Source organism: Balaenoptera borealis, assembly GCF_965194805.1.
Source record: "Balaenoptera borealis genome assembly, chromosome: 13".
Taxonomy (NCBI): Eukaryota; Metazoa; Chordata; class Mammalia; order Artiodactyla; family Balaenopteridae; genus Balaenoptera; species Balaenoptera borealis.
In genome coordinates this window covers 21,931,449-21,953,964 of record NC_138870.1, presented here as the reverse complement: position 1 = coordinate 21,953,964, position 22,516 = coordinate 21,931,449, and the positions used below count along the sequence as shown (strand labels likewise).

General features: G+C 38.4%; 1 protein-coding gene across 7 annotated transcripts in view; it reads left to right on the top strand.

Annotated features, from left to right (window-relative positions):
• LMNTD1 (lamin tail domain containing 1) overlaps positions 1–22,516 on the top strand; it is a 419,515-nt gene that overhangs the window by 296,339 nt on the left and 100,660 nt on the right. For 6 of the 7 annotated variants that reach the window (XM_082352227.1, XM_082352224.1, XM_082352226.1 and 3 more), the window contains one exon: positions 3,835–3,919. The exons of the other annotated variant lie outside the window; for it this stretch is intronic. The gene's annotated coding sequence lies outside the window, so the exon portion shown is untranslated. The remainder of the gene's footprint in view (positions 1–3,834; positions 3,920–22,516) is intronic. 7 annotated transcript variants of the gene reach the window in all.

Genomic DNA, 22,516 nt, shown 5'->3' with positions numbered 1-22,516 from the left:
TGCATCAACGTATGGACTTTTGGGCAATTAACAAACAGTTTTTCAGATCATATATTCTTGTAAGAAATGCAGAGGTCTGAAAACATCTCCCCAGAATGACCACAATAGCCTATTGTTAGACTTGACAGAAATTAGACCATAAAATGGGTAAAAGTTTGATTTGTTTAAACTATTTTTCACTCCCTAGGAAATACCGCCAGCATCATGAACATCAGTGGTCTGATAAATATAATGTATCTCACGGAACAAGACTTAGGGTGACCAACTATCCTGGTTTTTCTGGGACTGAGGAGTTTCCCCAGGACATGTGACTTTCAGTGCCCCTGAAACCACCACTAGCCTGGGGTAGTACCAGGCAAACATAGATGGTTGGCCAGCCAACAATAAGAACAAATGTTTCACTTTCTGTTTCATATGCTAAATTGATATGCAATTTAAAAGTGCTAAGAACAACAAAAAACAGCTCTTTTATTTTTAAGTCACTAACTTCTATTCCATTTTTTAAATTACAGATTTGTTGGAAAGCTAAATGATTTTTTTTTAGAAATAAAATAATGCAATAAAATATTACCTTCTTTTATAAACTGAAGATTTTTTTTCATAGCTTATAAGGAGTGATTCAGTCATTTCATTACTTTAAAGCACATGAAAGCTTTTGCTTTAAACATAGAACAAATAAATAAACCAACCCCAAAACACAAAATGCTATGACTCCTGAAAACTAATACACTGAAAGAGAAGATATAGCGATATGGGCGAGAGCTATTGCAGTGATGGTGATGCCCGTGATTCTGACTGGGGATCTGTCCTGTGACGTGTTGAAAAGAAGAGCTCAAAGAAGCTGAGAAGCAGTGTTGTATTTGGGAATACAGCAGGTATCTGCACATATGGATTGATGAAAGGAAATGATGGGAAGGGTTGAGCTGCTCAATGCCACTTCCTCGCTCTTGGGCCTTCTTGACAGAGGACAAGCTGCAATTGAAGCGGGAAGAATAGGGGGATAGAACCTAGAAATGCACACCAAGACCTGAAGATCATCCTTTTTTTTTTTTTTTTTTGCACTTAAGAGCAGGGCTTCAGGCAATTCTGTTTATTGCGTTAGAATTTAATAATAGCTGAGTGGTTTTAAAAATACATTTTAGAAGGAACATTGCACCTGTTTGTGATTCATGCTAATTTAAAATAGAAGGTGTTCTATTTTCATTCCTTGCTTTTATATTGTGCTAATTGTACCTAAATGGAAAATGTTTAACTTTTGTCAAATGAATGGAGCTGAATACAAAGCAAGATGGCAATCGTGGTTCTGATTTCTTTTAAAGGGCATATTTTTACATACACCAAGAAAAATTAAGTAAATTAAATTTACTAAATGTTATTAGTGTAAGTTATTTCCAGGTTGGAAAATAGCAAATTTTAATTTTATTTTGTATTATTTCCCATTTCTCTAAAATGAATGTGCATCATTTTTAGAGTAGAACTAATAGTCTTTCAATAAACATTCTTCTTCAAGAAAAATGAAACATTTTGATTACTTTCATTTTCTCTATTAGAGAAAGTGATAAATTAATAAGCATTTGACTATTGCATACAAATAAAGGACAAGGCATGATCAATACCCTCAAAAAGTGTAAAATATATCAGGAAAGGCAGACTGAACCTGAAAAAAGAAAATCATAAATATTAGATTGTGATAATAAAAGTCAATGTTATTCAAGGTCATTCATTAAAAAAGCAATCTTAGTATTATTTTGTGCTATGTACTACATCATACATATATTGAAAAAAAATCACTGATTATTAGAATCTGCCTGCATTTTAGAGTACAAAATATGTTCTAGAAAGTGCCCCCTTGCAAAAGCTTTATACCTAATTTCCCAAAGCAGCATTTAGTCTAAAATAACCCAATTTGCGCCAAACATTGATGAATGCTCAGCCTATCTTCAATCACTTACAACTCTCCATTTGTCATTCATCTCACTAATAGGTGTCTGTGTTGAATCTCCTTACTTATAGAGTCAATGGAAAACCAAACCAAATGTAAAAGGAGAAAAGGACCACATCTGCAGAACTTTAAAATCATCTTTGGATTCTAATTGGATCTACTTTGATTACAATTCTAATCATTTGAGTCAGTCATTTTCATTTTGAGCTGAGATAGATCACCCATAATGTGATACTTCTCTTTACTCATCTGTAAAATGGAAATAAAGCTGATCACATAGAATGAAGGTGATGCTATCTCTTCCACTTGCTGAGAAAAATTACCTTCTCTAAAAAAGTCTTTGTGGGAAAATTAAACATCAAAACAATTATAATGATTGGCCACTAAGTTTTTAAAGGATAAGATAGTCTTTTTTTCCCTCTGCACCCAAATAAACGGAAACATAAAAAACAAGAGACTGTTCCCTAAACAGAAGAACTGAAAATAGTTTTTCACCTTCCCTAAGAAATCAAGCTTGTTATTGTTACTATGGCAACAAGTTGTCAGTTGAAGGCTAGAGTTTCTCTGGTCTGCCTGATTATTGAGCAGAAGGAAATAGAACATTTTATTAGTATTATTTTTATTTTAAAATAAAAAATCAATGTCTTTATGCTCTCAAATGGTTGGAATACAGGTACAGTAATAAGAACCACACTGCAAAACAAATTTGGGCACTAAATAAGGGAGCTAGGCTCAAGGCACAGAGTATGCCATCTGTGACCTGCTGGTGGCTGGGCAGTGATCTCTTGGTTGTCTTGACTGGACTCTAAGTCCCTTCACTTGGCCTTGTTGCCCTCTCTCTGGTGGGAAATACTTGGTCAGTAATAACGTGTGGATGAAAATCCATTCCCTCACCAATCAACAAGTACTTATTGAGTGCATACTACATACCGGTACTATTTCAGTACCTGACACAGTGTTTGAATAAATGGACAAAATTACTACCTGGACTCACATTCTTGTGGTAGAAACAGGCCAAAACCAAACAGGTAAACCCATTAAATAATATCAGATAGTAATAGCAGCTATGAAGAAATATAAAGCATATTAAGTATTAGGAAGATTTTTGAAAGAAGAGGGAAATCCTGAAAAAGCTTCAAGCTTCAAGAAAACCATAATATTTTAATTTACCTATAACTAGGCCTGATAGATGTAGATTACATATGCATATACCAGTACATCAGTCATTTTCTTTAAATGAATATAGATTGAATAGGACCCTCTATGTGTCAGGTACTCGGATCATTGTTGGGAAAAGTGAGACATGGACGCAGATCTAGAGCTTAAAATATTCAAAGCCCTAATATTGCTAATGGAATCCCCAAATTTGAGACCTCCAATTCTTTTAGGACTCTATATTTTGTCCGTCTCTTGAGTAAATTCCTTAAAGTTTTCCAAGTATGCTTTATTGCTCTAAAAAATGCCTTTGGGGTATTTTCATGTAGTTTCTTACAGAAAAAAGAAGGTTCAAATTTTCACTGTCTAGCTTACCATTTTACATAGAAAGTTCTTTTGTGGAACTCATGACTTTGGGGGGTAGTAATGCAAGAAGATATACGTGAATTTTGAAAGAATTTGAAAAGTTTTATGAACGGCAGATCCATTCCTAGCAACTAAGAAAAGCTGAAAGGTTTGGAGTGTGCGTTCTGCTAAGGAGCCTATAAAACAGAGATTGCACTGTGGGATGAAGAGAATTGGGAACGGCATACAGTTAGGAAGGAAAACCAAGCCCTCCCTTCCCTGCTGAGGTTGTGCTGGCAATAGATGACAGAGCTGCAGGAACACTGGACCACCCACTGTGTCAGTTCCTGTGTTCTTATCTGACTGTATTTATTCTTTATTGTCTCATAAAGGACCTTGCACTGACTTGGCAACTTTGCTGGACAACACGTAGGCGTTATATTTTTATGCGGCCAGAAAACAACTGCAGCGATTGCGGTAAGCACACTTATCTGCTTTTTTCATGATCAACGTTGGGCATGGATTATAATTGTTGCTTTCTTTACCTGGATTGAGGATCATATTCTGCAAATAATTCTAAGGCGCTTTATGAATACTGTATGCAGCCAAATAGAAATGTTTGTTTTACAACAATAGCCAGGGTTGAGCAAAACAGGGTGTTCACACCGATCTCTTGGGAAATCCTGATTCTAGAAACTTGCACAGATACATTTCTAAGGGTTACAAGCTGTTCCTCCTCTAAAGTTTTTTGTTTGTGAGTTTGGGTTTTTTGTTTGTTTGTTTTGTTTTGTTTCAAGTACTTGTTAATCTTCAGACCATCAGGGTCATGTCCTATTGTCCTCGAGTTAATCTTGCTATCCCGGATTGGAACACGACTGTATTGTGTCAGGTGCCTTTGAGAAAGAACCTCATCAAGCTGAACAGTTGACAGAGTTGAGACCTACAGCATTTCTGACGAAACCTTAGGAAAAAAACTATTCACCTAGGAGCTTGTCGGGCTCTGAGCCCTGTGCCCAGACCTCTCTTTTCCACTCGCAATCCTCCACGTACCCCCATTAATTCTCTTCACACAGAGGCATTTGTGGTCCTTTCCAATTCAGAGAATATTGCAGTAGGAGCACCATTAGCACGAGTTCTGGGTGGTAGAACACGGTGTTTCAGCCCATTTCTTCTGACAGTACGGCCTGTACCGAGGCGGGCAGCGGCAGTCCTTTGGAAGATCCTGCCAGTGGGTTAATTAGTGGCAGAACCCACATGTGCCCAGGGGATATTATGACATTTTCCCTCTGAAAGATGATTTCTATTCACATTCCAAATTCTGAAACATTGAAGTCAAAATGTTAATAAGCTAATGAGTCTGACTATAATTTTTTTTCAGATTTGGAAACTGATTTTATTACATTGTAGAATTAACACATTCTCCTTTTCCCTCTACATTAATTAATTTATTTTGAAATGTACAGACTGTGGAGATTGTGTAAACTGTAATTTACACCATCTCAGCATTGCCCTGTGCTTGCTTCAGGTTTACAGCATTGATCTGCCTCATTCCAGTTTCCTTTGTTTTCCTTAATTTCCAGCCATGCCTGGATATGGGCTCTTTTGCCTTTCTTTTTTATTTATTCACTTCCACAATCCAGACCAAGGCTCAGCTCTTTCCTTTAGCTGCCATTTAGTCCTCAGAAGAGCCAGGCTCTGCTTTGACTTTTGAAATACTTGTCTGCCTTCAGTACTTTACCAGTTTATATTATTTTGGTCAGGTCATCATGACATACTGCATCATTTCTTAAGTTGTTTTCTTACATCCCTGCCTGTAATTCTATTTGATTAGATATAAGTGGCAGAGTCACTTTGGCCTTACATTTGAATAAAATCTGCTCTCTCTCAAGCTGTGTGTGTGTGTGTGTGTGTGTGTGTGTGTGTGTGTGTGTGTGTGTGTGTGTGTGTGTGTGGTGTGAAGGCTGGTGGTGGGATGATGGGGTGAAGAAGAAAAGCTGGGGAGAAAACATTCTTATGCCTGTGGTATCAGCAGCTTCTCCCAATCCAAGGAAGGATTTGAAATATACCCTCAACACCCTTGCCCTTCCATTCCTGAAAGACTCTGGAATCGAATTGGGCAATCTCCTGTTGAGATTTCCCAGAAAATAGGGAGGTTCGCCAGAAATTGCTTACAGAGCAGCCCGGGTTTCTCTCCAAATCTAGGCAGTCTTGGGCTGCTTGGCAAAAAAAGCAGAGAGATTTCTGGAAGTAGGAATTTTCTCTGGTAATGCCCCACACCTGTCCAGGCCGGTTTTTTTTTTTTTTTTTAATTTAAATTTTATTTTAAATTTCAGGCTATTCGAAATGGTTAATTTTTCAAATCTCCTCGGGAACCTGTATCATGTGGGGAGGAGGGGAATAATGGGCCAGAGAGGGATGATATAGACGTTCAAATATGATTGATTGAAAATGTATGGAAGTGAGCAAGTCAAGCTCTTTCTTTTCATTGACGGTGAATGATCTGTACACAGTGGGCACTCAGAGAACATTTAATTTAAAAATATTTAATATTTAATGTTTATTGCTTACCAAAAAAGCTTTTGGTGGGGATAAAAATATATATAAGCTAAAATGTTTTAAAGTAACTTCCAGAACTCTGTAAAGCAACTGTCAGGCAGAGGTGGACTAACCAGCACTCAGCAAGACCCAAGAAAGGGATGGAATGAGGAAGACAGGAAAATCCTGCTTAGCACGTTCTTCAGGGGCCACTGCCTGGGCAGTGAACAGGCATCTCTAGTGTTCCGCCCTAATTTGGTTTCATGACCCCAGGCTTTGAAGGGTCACCTTGAGAGATGATCTCAGCCCCAGATACCATGGTCACTGACCTGGCATGACCTCTCCCACATCTGTGTAGGCCCCTGAGCTAAGGAAGTTTTCGCACTCTCGGATCCCAATAACTCTGCGGGTGTCCCTGTCCTGGTTAGGATCTTCCTGCAGGCTCATGTTCTTGCTGACCCACGCCTAACAGGAAGCATGAAATCGGGCAGAAGCTATTTGCCTCTGTACTGTACCACATCCCTCAGCCCGCCTCCCCTGTACCCCAGGAAGCATGTCCCCTGAAGGTGCAGTCTGGCCAAGTACCAATGCCAATCAAACCAGGAGAGAGAGAAGCTGGGAAGTTTCTGTCCTCTCCTAGTCCTCCCACCCCAACCTCAGCAGATGAGGTCTGGAGTTAGTCTTGCAGATGTAGACAAGAGATCCAGAAATCTGGGGGTAATCACTATGTGACCTGTGCTATACCAGGCCCTTCTGTATGTCTGCGTTTACGCCTTGGACTTCTGTTGAACGTGTCAGTGTCCTGACGTCCCTCCTTACCCTCAGCTCGGCTGGCTAGCTGGGACCCGCCACCCTGCCTCACTTTTACTCAGCCCTGTTGCATTGTCTCCAGTCTTTCAACAGACTGACCACATGGCTCCACTATGAATGCGTGGGTCCCACTCCCCGAGTCCTGCTTCTCGTTGCTTTGGTGCTCCTGTGGGTATCTACCTAGACTGGACGAGAACTTGATGCGGCCACACTCACTTTTGACTGCATATTCAGGCTATTGGCTATTTTCTGGGAGGTCAGAGCCATAGCTGGGTCAGTTTTCAGGATTGTAGTTCTTGTTTCCTCTTCTTGCCTACTGGCATTTGCCACCGAGGTCCCAGTATACATTCATGCATCTGTGTGCAGGGTAAGAGCACACGCCCTTCTTTTCTGCCTGTTAGAGCTGTTATCTGACACGCTGTCCAGACCTCATGCTGCCCCTAGCTGGCTGTAGTACTCGCCAGTCCTCTCCAAGCAGGCTGGCCCCGTGGTCCTGACGATCCTAGCTCCTCTCCTGTAACTAGTTATGTCCTGGCGGGACAGAAGGTCCTTTCAAGTCATTATTGTTCTTAGTGATTTTTTTACTTTACCAGTCAGCATCCTGGTTTATTCCATCATCTTCACATGACCAGGTGAATCTGGCCAAGCTGCATCAATTTACTGTGCTCAGTAAATGTTTGTTGCCAAGATTTGCCCAATTATGGTGTGCCTTGTAAGTTGTGCTCTCTCTAAGAAACTCAGTGAAAATGAACTGAGCTAAGGCAAACAAATTGGGTGATAGTAAATGGCTTTAAAATGGGTTTATGAAAAATATCAACAGAGAGTTCCTTTATATAGTTTTCTGGTGCATTCCTAACTACTGACAGAGATAGAGAGACAGAGAAACAGTGTCAAGAACATTACTGATAGACAGTTAAGCAGACAGAATGACAAAGTATATTTAAATCAATAGGACTTGATTGCCGAAGTTTTATTCAGTCACAGCTAGTCAGTAAGAGCAGATTAAAGGAAAGCTACATTAGAGACTAATTTGTGTATCACAGATGAAAATTTCTATATTCTCCTTAAACCTCCAACTCCATGTCCTCTTAATGCTGGAATAAAAGTAAACCACTGTCAATCTCATCCTCCATTTCTTTTTTTTTAATTAAAATTTTAAAAATAGAAGAATAGTTTGTTTACAATATTATATTAGTTTCAGATATACAGCATAGTGATTCAGTATTTTTACAGCTCATACTCCATTAAAAGTTGTTACAAGATAACAGCTGTAATTCCCTGTGCTATATCCTCATTGCTTGTCTATCTTATATATCATAGTTTGTGTTTCTTAATCCCCTACCCCTAATTTGCCCCTCCCCACTTCCCTCTCCCGTTTGGTAACCATTAGTTTGCTTTCTACATCTCTGAGACTGTTTCTGTTTTTCACATACATTCATTTGTATTATTTTTTAGATTCCACATGTAAGCGATATCATACAGTATTATAATGTCTGTACACTGACTCCTCAGCCTTTTTCTCTGGGATGCAGTGTGGTGAAATGGGGGGATGAATATGGGTTTGGGACCTAAAAGTCTGTATGTGCTACTTGTTAGCAGAATGGCATATAACTAGATAAATTACTCATCTAGGCGTAAAATAAACAGATAATCTGTTGAAGGCATCTGTAAAATGAGGACTACCATGTATCATTGGGACCTTTTTATGACCAAATGATGAAATTTCTGTAACAGAACTTGTAGGGTGTCCACCTCAACACATAGCAGTTTCTTATCCCTTCTTTCTTCCCTTTTCATAGTTTCTCCCAAAGGAAGGGAAGAGCATGTCCAAGGCTGTCAAGCCTCTTGTGCTGACCTATTGCCCCAGCTCTCCCACAGTGGGCTCCCTCACACATCTGCCCCCATCCCCCGCTATAAAGCGTGTTATCTCCTTCTCCCCGGGCACTTTCTTTTCTGCCTTTGATGGGTTCTTGAAAATAAATTCTACCTATATTTTTTTCTTAATTTCTGATGATTTTCGTCTTTTCAAAACCAATATACTAAAATGAGTGGTGTGTTTTCACCACCGATTTTCTCACTACATGTCATCTCCTTAATTCTTAATGGCTTGCACAGACTTTTAAGTCCCTCTAGAAGGAAATTTCCAGAGTCTGGAATGCTGTCCTTCTGGCTTGGTGGGATTACAAGTAACTTTGAAGTGTCGTCCATGCTCATCAGATGATAGGAGTGTTTCTGCATGTACAAAGCGTTAAATACATTAGAAGTATTGTATTGAAAAGGCTGCCTTGGAGAGTAAAAGAAGATACAAGGAATTCCGGTCATAAAATATGAAAATTATGTAATCTTATATTTTCATCAACACTAAAAAATTGTATTTTTGAAGCAAGATATAATCTCTAAATTGGCCAATATAATATCCTATAGGAAATGAACTTTAGATACATATGAACAAGAAAGACAGAAGGAAAGAAAGAGAGAAAGAAGGAAAAAAGAAAGGAAGGAAGTGAATTGTGTTAGTGTCCCTTTAAGAAACATCTGTTATTATTTTGACCTGTTTTGCATAGACTGAAACCCTTCCAGAAGCATCATACATTATACATTTGGTAAATTACAGCACTTTTACCTAATTGCTCCTTTAGGAGCTAATGACCCCATTTGCTGCTTTGTCTAAGACACCTGATGCAATCAGCACAGAAAGGGTGTGCTCAGTCTCATACACTGCCTAGAAAATTTGCATTTTGTTCAAAATTAAATGCAATTTCAAAGTGTCTTTTTTTAAAAAAATTTAATCAATCTAGTATACTGTAGGCATTGCTGAAACAACACATTCGCTAAAATTTGTGAAGGTGACTTTGGTGAACGGATTTTTATCTTTAAATAGACTCAGCTTGCTGTATATGCAAAATGACTACTTGCGCAGAATCAACCATGGAAATTCACTGAACATGCCCTTTGCTCTCATAACACTGAAAATCACAGCATAACCTGAAGGACCTCATTTAGTTAAGAAATCAGTGTGTGATTTATACAGGTACCATGTAGAAACCTTATCATGGGTCTATGCCCAGCGTGCTTTTCTGTTATAATTATTATTTGTAGAGGTCGATTTGTGGTTTGGACTGTCTTTTATTTTTGAATGAATACTTGATTTCTTGGCCAATAAAAAATGTGTAAGCGTCGTATAGTTTAAAAATAACTGTCTGTAAAAAGATGAATAGTATAGTTCAAAACTATTTCTCTATTCATAGAATTTGAGAATTGTAGAGCTGGAAGAGACCTAAAAAAATAATATATTCCAATGCCCTTATTAGACAAGCATGCAAAGAGAGGCCCATGAGAGACCAAGTGACTTGCCAAGGTCTGTTTCTCCCTGCAAACTTGTGACCAAATTAGGATAAGAACCTAGTTTATGAGATACTTGTTTCCACGGAAAATACTTATGAAGGGACTTTTAAAGAATTTAAAAATCACTTTATCCAACTCATGATAATATAATGCATAAGTAAACAGACTTATGTTGGAAAACCATTATTCTAATTAGTTGTTTTTTTTGTATATATAGAGTATCCTTTTCCAACTGAATTTTGTATTGTCACATTTCTTTTAAGTGAAAATGAGTAATTCAATAATTCTTGTCATCTGGAGTCTCACAGACTAAGGATTTAATTAGATCCACTGATAGAAAAAAAATGTCTTAGGCAAGTTTGGTGTATGAAAATTATAATGAGAAAGTTTACCTACATACTATAATCACCTACAAGTATTCGCCATTTATATATAAATAGAGCCAGTGGACTGTTAGTTTTGCTAATTACAGATAATATTTATCTATTCATTATAAGATATTATCTACTACTTTAACCTAGCTTTGGTGGTTATTTATAACTGAAAATAATGAAAGTGGTAGAGTTGAATATAGACTATATTTTAATTCTACCTTTTCACTCACATCAGTCTGTATTACAGCATACAGTGTTTTATAGTATAACAACTGAGAGGATTTGCTTATGGTGATATTTCTCTGAAATGTGTTTTCTTGCTGCATATTTTTAGTCTACTTTTTCCTCCTATAATAATCAAAGCCAGGGAGTATTGAAAAACCAGGCCTTTGGGTTAACACACATGGGTAGCTGACACCATCAGTCTTAACACAGGCGCCTCTCTAAGGGGCTTTGAGAAAATCGCAAGTTACCAAAAAAAAAAAGAAATCCCGGGGCCAGGTTGGGTACTGGCAATCCATCAACAGGAAAGCAGAAGACCATTTAAAAGTAGATTAGATCCTATAAACCAATATGAATTGGGGAAGATAGAACGATCAAATGACAAATTAGGGGCAAATGAGAGATCAGAGCAACAGGAGAGGGCTGTGAGAGATCAGAGGGAGACGAGAGGCAGGTAAAGGCTAGGATGGTTTCTGAGCCCATTTACAAACACTGAACTCTAATTGCCACAGACTATCTGGGAATAACTGACCAGCTCTTGCTGAGCTGGGATAGGTCTGCCACCACACACCATCTAGACCACTACCTTGTCTCCTAGTTTTGGGTTCACCATGTGTCAAAAACATTAATAAACATCTACTGTGTGTATGCGTGTGCAAAGTATTGAGACCACAAAGAGGAATAAGACAAAGTTATAGCTCTTCAGTAGTTCAATCCAGTGGAGGGCAAAGGAAACTCATATATACTGAAAACCTACCATGCGCCAGCCGTGGTGGAAGGATTTTATCAATACATACACCATCTGTGATGGGTTGAATTGTGATCTCCGAAAAGGTTTGCTGAAGTCCTAATCCCAGTACCTCAGAATGTGACCATATTAGGAAATAGGGTTGTTGCAGATGTCATTAGGTACTGGAGTAGGGTGGGACATTAATCCAATATGACTGGTGTTTGTATAAGAAGAGGAGAAAAGACGCAGAGACACAGGAAGATCCCAATGTAAAGACACAGGCAGAGATTATAGAGGGATGCATCTATAAGCCAAAAACACCAAGGATTGCTGGCTGTCACCAGAAGCCAAGAGAGGCATGGAGGAAACAGATTGTCCCTCAGAACCCTCAGAAGGAACCAACCCTGCTGACACCCTGATTTTTGATCTAGCCTCCGACTGTAAGACTGTGAACAGTTATTTGAAGCCACCTAGTTTGTGGTACCTTTTGACAGCAGCCCTCAGAAACTAACATACCATCTAATTTAATCCTTATAAGAATTTACGTGGTAAGTAGTATTAGCCCCACTTAGAAACTAGATTTTTTTTTTATAACTACCCTTATTTCAAAAGAAATAGCTTTGAGATTAGATAGAACTGAATTCACATACTGGTCTGCCACTAACTAGCTAGAAAAACTTGGACAAATGGTTTAAAATTTCCTAAGCCTACATTTGGCCTTATGTAAAATGGAGATCATCCTACTGGGGTTCATACTTCCTTATTTACACTGGCTGCTAGGAAGCTAAAAACCAAATTTGTAGCCGAAGTATACAGGATCCCAGACATGCTATTTTGTGTGTTTAAAAATCTTTTGGTAGCATGTATTATAGGAAGATAAAGAATAACCACCATGGCACACACATATATCATTACAATGACCGCTGCACTCATTAACCTAATATGTAATGTGGAAAGAGTTTACTTAGGAAAATAATTGTCAAAAGTCCTTTGTTTACAGGCTAATTTGTATAAGGTAAAATATTTTAAAATAAATTTTCTGTATGATTAACCTGGGTTATCAAGCAGATAAGATCTCATAAAACCTATAAAACTTGTTAGAGCCTTGCCAGAGCATGAGAGCAGTAAACTCATGGGCTGACTTCCTTTTAAGGTGACTGTCCCTCTGGGTGAGGTAGGAGCACTTCCCACCTCATGCTGGGTGCTCCAAGTCACCACCCCAAGCAGGCACTTCAGGACAGCCATCCTGTCTTTTCACTGATGTGTAGCTAAGAAAAGCTGGCTGCCTGAATTGTTACTAGGACTCTGTGTGCCAGATTTCCGGGTCTGAGTAAAACAGGAGAAAAACTAGGGGAAGTTATTTTCAACAGCCATCAAGAGCAGACAGCTCTGGCATTTCCAGAGCCCAGACCCATCACACTAAATGGGAAATGAATGCTGGATTTTTCCCATCAGACAATTAACTGGCTTACCTCATTGCCTTGCTACACTATAAACACCTGACACCAGAAAATGGTCATATTTGTCATCACCACTGATATGAAAGAACAATATTTCTTCATAAATGTGTTAATGAAATTTCTAAGATAATGAAAATGGCCTGAATTAAAAGGCTGTTTCTGAGCAAAACATAATACAGTCTATTGTGAAGTGAAAAAGAATGTTTAAGAGATATATAGTATGATCCCAGGATTGTAGAAATAAATATGCTATAGAATAAAAACAGGAAAGATGTATGGAAGCATAAACAGAGGTATCTCACAGAAGTGGACTTTTAGGTGATTCTTCTTTTGGCTTATCAGTGTTCCCCAAGTTTTCTCCAATATATACACATTACTTTTATAATAAAAATAGCACTATATTTTTAAAACTACATTCTCTATCTTGAATAACTAAATAATCCTCTGGTAATAATAATAGTAACATAGTAACAGAACAGGCAAAAAAAAAAAAAAAAGAAAGAAAGAAAATGTAGAAACATCCTCTAATTTGTCCTAAAACTTCTACTTTTACTAATTTTCAAAATTATTTGACAGTTGCTATGAAATTGGATGTTTTTACTAAACTCTCAGTCAAGAGGAACCATTTTGGTCAACTGGAGACAGTCGACCCAGTTTCAAGATTTTAAATGAAATAAATTCATTTTAAAATAATAATAATGCATTTTGGGTATATAATACTAGGAACTCAGTAGATCATAGACTAATTTATTTATTCATCCATTTAACTGATGAATGCTGGGAACTAGGCAACCTGCTAGGGATAAAAGAGTGGCCAAGATGGACACAGTCCCTCCATCACAGATTTAACCACATATATGTATGTATATATTTTTACTTATATTGTAACTACTTCCAAAAATGGTTTGTGCTGGATTGTAAAAATTCCGTAAGAAAAATATATATTATTTTTTGGAACACAACATCATGGAATGGCCAAACAATCTATTAGATATAAAGGCATCAAAACCCTACCATCTTAAAAAATGACACTGTCGTACTTGAGAAGGTACCGGAAGAAAATCCAAATTATTCTCATTCAAGAATACTAGATAAGGCATTTAAAAAATATGCCCCTTTTTTCTGCTTTTTTTTAGTTGATGGGTTTTAGACAAGGTATATCAGCCATCTCTCATATGTAATATATACATGCCATGGAGTTTTCATATTAATGAAATATAAAGTTTAAAGACCAAAATGTAAATACTTCCTCTGAAAGCAAAGTCTCTAGAGAAAAGCTGGGTTGCACGTAAACTTTCTGAGCCCTAGTAGATCCCACCTACTTTATAGGGATTTTCTAAGGCCACCAGGACATTATATTTGAAAGTTTTTGCAACTCGCTACTATTGGAATTTTGTTTTGGCTACCTGTTCAGTTAGTGGTGATCTCTCCCTGACATATGGTTGACGCTTCCTTGCTGCATATGTTCAGTCTACTTTTTCCTCCTGTAATAATCAAAGCCAGGGAGTACTGAAAAACCAGGACTTTGGGTTAATACACATAGGTAGCAGACACCATCAGTCCCAACCCAGCTGCCCCTCGAAGGAGCTTTGAGAAAATCACAAGTTAAGAAAAAGAGATCCCAGGGCCAAGTTGGGCACTGGCAGTCCATCAACAGGAAAGCAGAAGACCATTTAAAAGGGAGATTAGATGCTATAAACCAAGATGAATCGGGGAAGTAGAACTATCAAATGACAAATAAGAAATCAGAGCAACAGGAGAGGGCTGTGAGCCATCAGAGGGAACTGAGAGGGAGGTAAAGGCTAGGATGGTTTCTGAACCCATTTACAAACACTGAACTCTAATTGCCACGGACTGTTTGGGAATAACTGACCAGCTCTTGCTGGGCTGGGTTAAGTCTGCCACCACACACCATCTAGACCACCACCTTGTCTCCTAGCTTGGGGTTCATCATTTATTTAAAAAACATGAATCCAGGTACAGTGATTTTATTTCTGATCTCTGAATATCACTAGCCAAAAATTAGACCTTCATCCCTATCATCAAAACGATTATATATAATGCAATAACCAAGCCAGGTTTCACCCTCACTCATGATAACGCTATAAGGAGAATCCTTTCCCTGCCCTTCTAGCTGACACATCCTTTTACCACCTACACTCAGAGCACAAGCTTCCTAAATGGATCCCAAACGTCCATGCAACAGTAGGAACATGGCGCCTTATTTTCCAGAAGTTAATATTTACTGAGGACCTATTCCTTCCAGGCACTTTACATATATTACCTTTCTTCATGTGCATGACAACCCATTGGAGGGAGGTAGCAATACCCCAGTTTAAAAGGATAATCCAGGGCTCGGAGGGGTTAAGAAATATGCTCCAAGGTGTATAGCCTCTACATGTCACAGTTGGGGTCTGAATCAGGTTGCTCTGACTTCAAACCCAAGCTCTTTTCCTTATGCTGTGATGTGGCCCTATTGTTCAGAGCTAATGTTATGTGGTCCATTTGACCATGTCATTGCTGAATTAGCACGTTACCAACTCCCTAATCACATGGCTGCTTCTTAGTCACACGTAACTGTACCCTTTACTAGCAAGCTGGGCACAGCAGGTACTTTGATCTTTTTGAAAAGGCTGCAGTAAATGCAAAGTAATAATGTATGAGCACTTTAACTCTTAAAAGTGGGAACTTGTTCTGATGGTCACGACCCCCTAGTCTTTCAGCTCCCTTACTCTAGAGCCTTCACTGCAATTATTTCTTACTTTTATTGAAGCCTCTGGTCCATTGATGCAGCCACTTTTTCATAATCTTCACTACTCTCTTGGCTTCTCTTTATACCCAGCTTACGATTCATGACCCATTATTAAAATAATCTGCTTGAAAACACGCTCAGTTCAAGTACAGGCCCCACTCTTCCTATACCTGCCTGGCTAGACCCCAATACTACATGAATCTACTAGCCATCTTCTCTATGCCTGTACCTACTGGAGATTATATCACAATTGTCTGCTGGTTGCACTTTAAATTTGTGATCCCAAGCCTCAAATATGCCCACATTACTGCCAAAGAGCCCTACTATCTTTCCCTAATAAAGTTCCCTTTGGAGTCTTTGAAATAACTGTTTCATATTTCCTCTCGCCTCAAACCTCCCACACTCTCTCCATCCTCATTCTTAGCCGATGACTTAGACTCATGCTTAATTGAAAAAAATCTAAGCCATGTTACAGGAATGACTGCATCTTATTAAATCTACACACCTCTCAGTCTCTGTGCCCATATTCTCTCTGTATTCCCTCTTTTTGAAATGGAATAAATATCTTTTCGTATCAGAGGTCAATCCTTCCACTCATACTCAGATCCCACCACTCTCACTTTTCCAAGGATTTTGTTCTTATATTTTGTTCTATTCAACACCATCAATGTCTTTCTCTGCACCGGATCATTCCAGGCAACATACAAACATTTCTATAATCGCTCAAATTATAATAACCAAAACCTTCCCGTGTCATGATTCTCTCCACTATATTTTTCTGTACTTTTCACAGCAAATCTCAAAATATTTCCCCAGCTTTCTTTCATTCTTTGGATACTCTGTCAGTTTTCTGCTTAACCATTCACTGAACCAGCTCTTGTCAGGGGCACCGACAATCTCATTATTGCTAGAGCCTGTGTATACATTTCTCTCAGCAACATCTGACCCAACTGCCCAATCCTTTTTTGGAAAACTTTTCTCTTTTGACTTTTAAGACAAATACTCTCCTGCAACTAGGTCTGGCCAGTCCTTTCTTTGTTTCTCCTCCTTTACCTGATCTCTAAACATTGGGATATACCAGAGCATAATACTGGGCTGTCTTCTAAATATATAAACAGTCTTTCCAGGTGATCTCATCCAATCTGTAACCTTAAATATCAGCCATTTGTGGAAGACCTCATCTGCCAACCATCTGATACCCTTCCCTGAATTCCAGACTTGTATAATTAACTGACTACTTGTCATCTTCACTTGGCTAACATAGGTTTTCTGTGGTACTTTTTCCATCGGAAGCCTACCCAACAGGGATTTCTCCATTCTTCCTTGCTAACAGAAACCTCAATTTTATGTGGTTACCAGGAGACCATACCCCAGGGTGATTAGACATCCAGGTGAAATTTGATTAGTCATGGCGCAATCAAGGTAGCTCCATTCCTACTGTCAGCTATTGGTTTAAAAATAAGAAAATACTAATCCTCCCAGACTTCAGACAATACTACAAAGCTACAGTAATCAAAACAGCTTTGTAGGGCTTCCCTGGTGGCGCAGTGGTTGAGAATCTGCCTGCCAATGCAGGGGACACGGGTTCGAGCCCTGGTCTGGGAAGATCCCACATGCCGTGGAGCAACTAGGCCCGTGAGCCACAACTACTGAGCCTGCGCGTCTGGAGCCTGTGCTCCACAACAAGAGAGGCCACGATAGTGAGAGGCCCGCACACCGTGATGAAGAGTGGCCCCCCACTTGCCGCAACTAGAGAAAAGCCCTCGCACAGAAACGAAGACCCAACACAGCCAAAAATAAATAAATGAATAAAATAAGTTAAAAAACAAAAACAAAAACCCCCAGCATTGTATTGGTGCAAAAACAGACATATAGATCAATGGAACAGAATAGAGAACTCAGAAATAAACCCACACACCCATGGTCAATTAATCTTCAACAAAGGAAGGAGGAATATACAATGGAGAAAAGACAGTCTCTTGCATAAATGGTGTTGGGAAAGCTGGACAGCTTCATGTAAATCAATGAAATTAGAATACTCTCTCACACTATACACAAAAATAAACTCAAAATGGCTTAAAGACTTAAATATAAGACATGACACCATAAAATTCCTAGAAGAGAACATCAGCAAAACATTCTCTGACATAAATCTTAACAATATTTTCTTAGATCACTCTCCCAAGGCAAAAGAAATAAAAGCAAAAATAAACAAATGGGAGCTAATCAAACTTATGAGCTTTTGCACAGCAAAGGAAACCATAAACAAAAGACAGCCTATGGAATAGGAGAAAATATTTGCAAACAATGTGACGACAAGGGATTAATTTCCAAAATATACAAACAGCTCATACAACTCAATATCAAAAATAAAAAATAAAAAAATGGGCAGAAGATCTAAATAGACATTTCTCCAAAGAAGACACATAAATGGCCAATCGGCAGATGAAAAGAAGCTCAGTAATAATCACTAATTATTACAGAAATGCAAATCAAAACTACAGTGATCAGGATGGTCAGGATGGCCATCATCAAAAAGTCTACAAATAATAAATGCTGGAGTGGGTGTGCAGAAAAGGGAACCCTCCTGCACTGTTGGTGGCAATGTAAGTTGGTGCAGCCACTATGGAAAACAGTATGGAGGTTCCTTAAAAAACTAAAAATAGAGCTGCCATATGATGCAGCAATCCCACTCCTGGGCATACATCCAGAAAAAAGAAAACTCTAATTCAGAAAAGGTACATGCAGCCCTATGTTCATAGCAGCACTATTTACAATAATCAAGGCATGGAAGCAACCTAAGTGTCCATCAACAGATGAATGGATAAAGATGTGGTGTGTGTATGTATGTGTGTGTATATATATATATATATATATATATATATATATGCAATGGAATATTACTCAGCCATAGAAAATGAAACATTGCCATTTTCAGCAACATGGATGGACCTAGAAGTTATCATACTAATTGAAGTAAGTCAAACAGAGAAAGACATCATACCATATCACTCATATGTGGAATCTAAAAAATGATACAAATGAACTTATTTACAAAACAGAAACAAACTCACAAGACATAGAAAACGAACTTACGGTTACCAAAGGGGAAAGGGAGGTGGATAAATAGGAGTATGGGATTAACAGATACAAACCACTACACATAAAATAGATAAGCAGCAAGGATTTACTATATAGCACAGGGAACTATATTCAATATCTTGTAGTGAACTATAATGGAAAAGAATCTGAAATATACATACATATATATTCAGTTATATATATAACTGAATCAATTTGCTGTATACCTGAAACTAACACAGTATTGTAAATCAACTATACTTCAATTTAAAAAAGGGCATGTGATACAATTCTGGCCAATGAATTGAAAGGAAAGTCTGCAGCCAAGCCTCCAGGGAAATTTTCCTTGCTATTAAAAAATAATATGTAAATCAGATCCTATCTCTTCCCTGTTTATCCCATGCCCTAGTGTCTACAGGCCCTCTACAATCAGTCCCTTGCTTACGTTTTTCATTTCATGCCATTCTTTCCTTTGCTTATTCATCATGCTCCTGTTTTTCCAGTACACCAAAGTTTCAGAGTCTTCACCCTGTCTGGTTCCTCCAGTTCTTTGTATGTCTTGCTCCGTCATGTCACGCATGACTTAAATGTCATCTGCTTCCCTTGTTTCTTCCATTATGACTCATTTACTGTTTAACTCTTATCACAATCTAAAATTGCTATTTTTATATGTCTATATTCTTTATTTTCCATCTTATCCACTTATCTTGGAATATACGATCCTTGAGAAGTATATTCTTGAGGGAATATTAATCTTTCTTCAAGGCTATTATCTTGTGTGTTATTTCCAATCCCTAGAACAGTGCTTGGCATATTGTATTTGCTGCATCACTGAATGTTTTTTGACCTCTAATACTGAAAATATGTGATAGACATGACATGACCAAATAGTACACTTGAAAATACAGTCCTGAGAGGTCTGATTTGCAGGCAGTATATATATATTATTTCAGTTGACTGAAATTGAGCTCAGATTGAAATTAATCCAGATATGGCACCAGAATGAAATTAATCCACTAAACATCAGCTCAGGTAGCTCTGTCTCAAAATAGAAATTCTTAAGAAACAGTTTCTCAATGCTTTTCTTTTCTGAAGTGAGGAGGGGAAAGGAGATCAAAAGATAGGTTTGTTGTTTATGTATTTTTTGAAAGAAAAAGTTATGTTTGGAAGATAGAGCTAACATAAAAGCCAGCTATTCTCTGGCACCTGTCAGCAGACATAGCCAGAGAGATGGGGTGTCTTAGTCTATTCAGTCTGTGATAACAGAATGCCACAGCTTGGGTGGCCTAAACAACAAACATTTATTTCTCACAGTTCTGAAGGCTGGGAAGTGCCAGCATGATCGGGTTCTTGCCTGGGCCCTACTCCTGATTCACGGACAACTGCCTTCTACCTGTTTCCTCACATGGTGGAGTGAGAGAGCCCTGATCTCCTCATCCCCTTCCAAGGACACTAATTCCATCATGGGGGCTCCAGGCCTGACCTAACCCTAATTACCTCCCAAAGGCCCCATCTCCAAACACCATCATGGTGGGGATGAGGGCTTCAATGTAAGAATTCGAGGAGGACACAAATATTCAGCTTATAGCATGGAGGTACTGTGAACAACAAGCTTCCTTATCTCAAGATTCAAAAGAAACAAAAATTACCCTAGATTCTTTCACATATGTTATTTTCTAAATGGTATCTAAGTCATAAAATTGATTTGGTTAACACTGGGGAAATTTTTTTAAATTATAGTTGACTTACAATATTAGATTAGTTCCAGGTGTACAACATAGTAATGTGATCATTTTATTTTTTAAAGTTTTGGAAGAAACTTGGTAGTTGGGTTAAAGAGGAGATTGTGCAGTGAGCAAAAGCCCTTGGGTAGCAAAACTGAGTTTTAGAGTTTCTGATCGCAAGTGCACAATTTTTTAAATATAAATAATCCCAAGCTACTTAAAAAAAATGGAAAGTCCTATTATAATTATATGAAACAGTACAAATAATAATGATATATTTACTACTCAAGAGTAAAGAAGATTAAAATGGGAAAGCAGAGAAATCTCAATGGACCAGGTTTTCAGCAATTGTTTAATTTCTAAATTGTATATCTCAAATTATTTTCTGTGGAATTCTAGAGTTACATGATGTTTCTCTTTTTTTTTTTTAATTTTTATTTATTTATATATTTTTTATTTTTGGCTGTGTTGGGTCTTCGTTTCTGTGCGAGGGCTTTCTCCAGTTGCGGCGAGCGGGGGCCACTCTTCATCGCGGTGCGCGGGCCTCTCACTATCGCGGCCTCTCTTGTTGCGGAGCACAGGCTCCAGACGCGCAGGCTCAGTAGTTGTGGCTCACGGGTCTAGTTGCTCCGCGGCATGTGGGATCTTCCCAGACCAGGGCTCGAACCCGTGTCCCCTGCATTGGCAGGCAGATTCTCAACCTCTGTGCCCCATAATGTTTCTCTTATTGTTTATCACAAAGCTTCACGTGACATAGCAAATATGCATTTTAAATGCTTACCATTGTGGACAGGTAATAATACAAACAGTTATTATATTACTTGCTGAATTAAGGCAAATTCATTTAAATTTAATGAAGATAACTTCCATATTTTGAACGTTATGCTGCTTTCTAAACATACAGTATAGACAAACCTCGTATTATTGCTCTTCACTTTATTGAGCTTTGCAGGTATTGCAATTTTTACAAATTGAAGGCTGTGACACCCCTGCCTCGAGTAAGTCTATCGGTGCCATTTTTCCAACAGCATTTTCTCCCTTTGTGTCTCTGTGTCACATATTGGTAATTCTCACAATATTTCAAACTTTTCATTATGATTATATTTCTTATGGTGATCTGTGATCAGTGATTTTTGATGTTACTATTGTAATTGTTTTGGGGGCTCCATAAATTGCACCCATATAAGGTGGTGAACTTGACAAATGTGTAGGTCCTGACTGCCCCACTGGCTGGCTGTTCCCCCATCTCTCTCCTCCTCAGGTTTCCTTATTCCCTGACACACAACAGTATTTAAAGTAGTCCAATTAATAACCCTACCATGACCTCTAAATGTTCCAGTGAAAGGAAGAGTTGCGGGTCTCTCACTTTAAATCAAAAGAAATGATTAAGCTTAGTGAGCAAGGCTTGTTGAAAGCTGTGATAGGCTGAAAGCTAGGCCTCTTGCACCAAACACTTAGCCAAGTTGTGAAGGCAAAGGAAAAGTTCTTGAAGGAAATTAAAAGTGCTACTTCAATGAACACACAAATGATAAAAAAGCAAAACAGCCTTATTGCTGATACAGAGAAAGTTGCAGTGGTCTGGATAGAAGATGAAGCCAGCCATAACATTCCCTTAAACCAAAGCCTAATCCAGAGCAAATGGATTAACTTTCTTCAATTCTATGCAGGCTAAGAGAGGTGAGGAAGCTGCAGAAGAAAAATTTGAAGCTAGCAGAAGTTGGTTCGTGAAGTTTAAGGAAAGAAGCCAGCTCTATAACACAAAAGTGCAAGGAGAAGCAGCAAGTGCTGATGTAGACGCTGCAGCAAGTTATCCAGAAGATCTAGCTCAGTTAATTCATGAAGGTGGCTACAGGAAACAACAAATTTTCAGGGTAGAGGAAGTAGCCTTCTATTGGAAGAAGATGTCATCTAGGACTTTCATAGCTAGAGGCGAAGTCAATGCCTTGGCTTCAGAGCTTCAAAGGACAGGCTGACCCTCTTGGTAGGGGCCAACGCAGCTGGTGACTTTAAGCCAATGTTCACTTACTATTCTGAAAATCCT